The sequence below is a fragment of the Propithecus coquereli genome, unplaced genomic scaffold, assembly GCF_000956105.1.
Source record: "Propithecus coquereli isolate 6110/MARCELLA unplaced genomic scaffold, Pcoq_1.0 Scaffold33, whole genome shotgun sequence".
In the NCBI taxonomy this organism is placed as follows: domain Eukaryota; kingdom Metazoa; phylum Chordata; class Mammalia; order Primates; family Indriidae; genus Propithecus; species Propithecus coquereli.
This window is the reverse complement of record NW_012148952.1, coordinates 1,046,291-1,051,747: the sequence shown is the minus strand read 5'-3', so window position 1 is coordinate 1,051,747 and position 5,457 is coordinate 1,046,291.

Sequence of the window (5,457 nt, the reverse complement as noted above, 5' to 3'; positions counted from 1 at the left end):
GCGCCTGGCCGAGGCCTTGGTCTTGATAGGGTAGCTTAGGTGCTGGGACTACTGATCCTAAATTATCCCCAACTAATGAACAAATTAGAGCCAAATATGTGGCAGGACTGAGCTCTCAGGGAGGTGAGACTGACTGACTAAAGAGGGTCTAAGGATAGTGAACTGTGGTAGGCAGCATGGTGGCCTCCCAAGAATATCCGTGTCCTAATGCTTAGTACGCGTGAATAGATTAGGTTATATGGAAAGGGGTTAAAATTATAGCAGCCGATGCAATCAAGGTTGCAAATCAGCAGACCTTATATCACAAAAGTATCCTGGATTATCAGGGTGAATCCAAAATAACCATAAGTCTCTTAAAATGTGGAAGGGCGAGGCAGAAAAGTCAACGTTGGTGTGATGGAGAAAGATTCAACTAGCCGTTTTGGGCTTTGAAGACGGAAGGGGCCACAAGCCCCTACAATGTGAGCAGCCTCTAGGAGCTGGAAAAGGCAAGAAAATGGATTCTTGCTTAGAAACTCAAGAAAGGAATGCAGCCCAACCAACACCTTGATTTTGTTTACTCCAGTGAGACCCATATCAGGTTTCTGAATCCCAAAACTGTAAGATAATAACATTGCATTGCTTTAAGTCACTGAGTTTGTGTTAATTTTGTACAGCAGCAATAGAAAACTAATACATAGACTAACTAATACTTTATGATTGGTGCAAATATAGTGCAGCCTTTCCCTCCCACTCCCAACACACATACTTTTGGTATCAAATTAAGACAACGGAAGTTGATACAATACACAAAGCCAAAGTGAACACAATCAAAGGGTAAAATTCAAGAGATAGATTAAGAGGTCAGAAACTTAGGAAGTTTGGTTTCTTTAAGAAGGATGCAACTCAGATGCAACTCAGAGAACTGGTTTATTTTGGATAAAGGGAGAAAAAAAGAACATTTCAATTGAGAGGACCCTTATGACAAGAGCAGAAAGCTGGGAATTGAGTGTGCAGATGGTGGTGAGAACACAGAGATCTGGGGAAGGCACATGTGAAGAGTGACAATAGAGATAATGACTATGCATTGTGTGGGAGGCACTGTTCCTTCATTCATCAAATTGGCACACATTGAATGCCCATTAATTGCCAGGCACCATTTAGATGGTAGAGATGCAGTGGTCCCAGATAGTAGACGACTTTAATATGTTAATGGCTTTCATTTAAACATAACACCACAAATAATAATGAAAACTTCCATTTGTAAAGCAAACTTTTGGTATTATGCATGGTGCTAAGTAAATATTTTCTATCGTTCTCAAGGCAATCCTTCAAGACAGGGATTATTATCCCCATTTTGCAGATGGAGATATTCAATCTCAGAGACCTTGAGTGATTGTCCAAGGCTACCCAGCAAGATAAGAATCAGAGTTGAAATTAAAGCCACTGCTGTGCGTGAAAAGAAACAAAGATACTGTAGACACAACTTCACATGGTTTCTCAAAACTCAAGCTGGAATAATGAAGAATCATTTGTTCTAGCTGTAAATATACCATTATCCGATGCAGTGTTATATTATTTTATATTATATTTCATTGTAACATAGTATGGTACCCACAAACAGGTGGGCTCTCCCTATATACCCCAGGCCTATATTTGCATTCTTTCATAAATCCATGAATGTGCAAAGTTTTGGAGACAGGAGAAACGTGAAGTCGGGGAGAGGGAAATACAATGGAAGATGCAGCACTGGAGCAATCTAGACCTGGGAGCAAACGGCCAGACTCGATCTCAGGAGGCCCCTGCTGTCTTCCCCTATCCCAAGGCACAACCAGGTCACAGCAATATGGGAAAAGTAAGATCAAAAAAAAGTTAACTTTTATGTTTAGAATCATTTAAATTTAAAAATTGCCACAGAAGTTCATGCAGTCTGAAACACAAAAATATTTTTTTCTTACTTGAATATTTTGAAAAATATATTGAATGCTATGTTTGGATAATATTCGTTTTGCTCAGGGGCCAGAGAAACATGGTTCTTCCATCAAATTTATAACAAAAACCCTTCTTTAAATAAAATACTCTGTTAGTATATGATTGACTTAATTGCTATAGGTATATGATTGGACTATATATAGTCCTTATTCTCTATTTTCATTCTGATTGATAGATATGCCTATCACACATGGGTTGAGAAAAGCTTTTGAGAAGTCCAGAATTTTTCAGCCTAAGTCTTGAACAATTCTGCTTTTTTCTTATGCTCTCTTATCAGTTTAATTAGAAGGTTCCTTTGTGAAAATATGATTTATGTATAGTTTATTCAGGAATTTTTTTTTCCCCCTTCTCTTCAGTAAAACAGAATTAGAAGAAATAAAACATTACCTCATGACCATACCACCATGAACATGCCCATCCAATCTGGTCTGAAAAAAGAAAACGTTAGTATTACACTTGTCTCCAGTTTCTTAACTCTGTGATATACTTTCCTTTCAGTACATAACGCCAAACCAAGTGTTAAAAATGGGAAAGGAAACCAGTAATTTTGACTTTGGAGAACATTAGTGTGCAAGTGACATTTATTGAATAATATATTTTTGAGTATCTGCTGTGAGTAGTCATCAAATAGAGGGTTATTTCTTTAAATGCAGGAGCTCAGGGAGGAAAATACCAAAGGGCATGAAGCTCTGTGTGGTTAATTATGGAGGTTCTTTCCCAGCACACATTCACAGCCCATCCTGTAAAGACACTTTATAGTTAGAATTCCCTCCTTGGGGCCAGCTCGCCTCCTAGTAACATGGAATGGACTCACCCTAGGAAACTCCATTCGCGGGTCCTTTCATATCAAGTTCATTGAACTCACTCTGGCTACTTGTTTATTAAATTACCTTCACAAGCTGTCTCTGGCAGCCCTAAGTATGTTTGATCATGGAGTGAGGAGCTGGTTTATTTATAGCATGCAGAGCTAGGTTGGTCTTAAAAAGTAGAATATTTTTTTTCTTTTTAGTCAACATAGTATTTTTTTAATCAGACCATTAACTCTTCAGTTTGATTTGTTTTCAGGTAAACATACGAATTGAAAATAGGAGACTATAGCCTCAACTTCGGTGCTGCTGTTAATTTCTAAAACAAATCAAAATTAAATCAAATATTAAAACCACAGCACTAACACAGAGGCCTCAATGGATTTTATTGAGTGAGAATTTGAATGAGTCACAACTGATAGCAAAGCAACAATTCCACTAAAAATAGTTGATTTCCAACTGCTATTTAAGGAAAAGGGAGATGAAGATAAAAACAAGTAAAATTGAATAGAGAAGCTGGATTTGTGGATCATAATTGACTGGTCTATTAGCAGAGTCATAAAACAAGAAAACAAGGTAATTGGACTGACTGCAGGAAGGGAAAATTATGTAAATGGAGAGAGCCTTGTTAAAATAATCAAGGCAAAGAGATTCACTGATTTAGAAGGTAGCAGTTTTTGAATTGCTGGTATAATTAATTCTTTTCTTTTGTAAGTTATTCTTTCAAAGGGTCAGTGTCAGTTGAAACGAATTAAGGTGAGCTGGACAATATCAAAATAAATTGAAATGTTAAAGCAATGCTATAGGTAGCAATAATTCTAGAGAGGAAAAAGACTTAAAAATACACTCTGGAAATCCTCAGAGAGCATGAATTCATATGACTCCTTCCTATCCTCCTCCCTGATCCTCAGTTTTATCAAGTGCTCTAACTAAATGGTAGAGGGTAGCTAAAATGCATTGCCTTCAGCTATGAAAATGCTGCTGAAAGCTGAGGTCTCCCATTTATGGCTGGAACTTTATGTTAATTAGTATGAGCCTGTTGCTAAGGGTGCTCTGTGATCATCTGCTAGGTTTAATGAGCATACTAGAGAACTATGTTCTGATCTGGAAAAAAGTCTGGTCTCAAGGAGTGTATAACATGTATGGGCTGATAAAAGACTAAAATTAAAAGGCAAAAGTAATTTCTTTCGCTTTCATGTACCTAAAAGCTTACATATGTATTAATATATTGGGGCACCCTCATATATATTGCATATATGAAACAAAATAAGCTACAAGTTTCTAGTAAGAATAATGAGTCTATTTTCATCTTGGCAAAATTAACTTCATTTATGCTTGATATAACATAAATGCCCCTTCCAAAGAACTTATCCTAATGATGCTTGCAATTTTCAGCACGTTTCAATATTTCCTTCAGTTATAGATCACTAAAAAAACCTGTCTTTGGTTTTTCTTATGACCTTATTTGTAGAGAATAAACTCATCTGCATGTATAATTTCTGCATGGGGATAAGGGCAGCAACTCTCTGAGCAGGTACTGAGTATCTGTTTGTTCCAAATCCATGGATTCAACCAACTGCAGATTGAAGATATTCAGAAAAAAAGTGAATGGTTGCATATTTACTGAACATGTACAGACTATTTTTCTTGCCATTGTTCCTAAACAACACAGTACAATAACTATTTACATAGCATTACATTGTATTAGGTATTATAAGTAATCCAGAGATGATTAAAAGTATTCATAGGTTATATGCAAGTACTATTACTCCATTTTATATAAGACACTTGAGTATCTGTGGAATCTGGTATGGAGGTCCTGGAGCCAATTCTCCATGGATACCAAGGGAAGATTACATGATGATTGACCCCAAGAAACTGTAGCCAAGAGAGGTTACATAACTTTTCTGAGCTTCCAAAGTTACTTCCTGGAGGAGCTTGACTTTGAACGGTGCTCTTAGCCACTACATTGTACTACTTCTCCAATAGTTTTGCAAACAAGATATTAAATTTCATTTTCAATGATGCAAGGAATTGGCTGTTTATCTAGCCTACATAATTTTTTTCCTTGTTTACCTTATCTTTACTAACTCCTCATGGACATGATTTGTCTGAAGATACAATATATTTATTAGTCACTGACTCTATCTTGAAAACAGAGCATTGGGATATTCTTGCCAAATTAATGGGTAACAGCTCAGATGTTTTATTCTGTAGATACAGTATATACGGTTATAGCAACTATCTTAATTATGCTTCTGATTTATTCTATTGAGCCAATTATTACAGCTGAATAAATTAGACCCCATCTAGGGAAAAATTATAATTTATGATGCATTTTATTTCAAGAGTACTTTTTGAAGTGAGAAGAGACAAATACAGGATGTTAGGGCTAATAGATTTTTAAAACTTTGGATGCCTATATTATATAGTTTAATATATTCCACAAAATTGTGATCATATTAAATATATTAATTACTCTGTGTCTTTCAGACTTGTTTATTGAAATTGGAAAGTGATGGGGTAATAGCTCAAAATATTCTCTTTTCTAACTATTGGTTCATAAAAATCACAATGTCTAAAGATGTGATAGAAACCTCATGACTATATATCCCTTTTAAACCTAACTCAAAGTGGTGTTTTTAAGACCTTTTTCCATTTATTTAATATAAACTTTAAT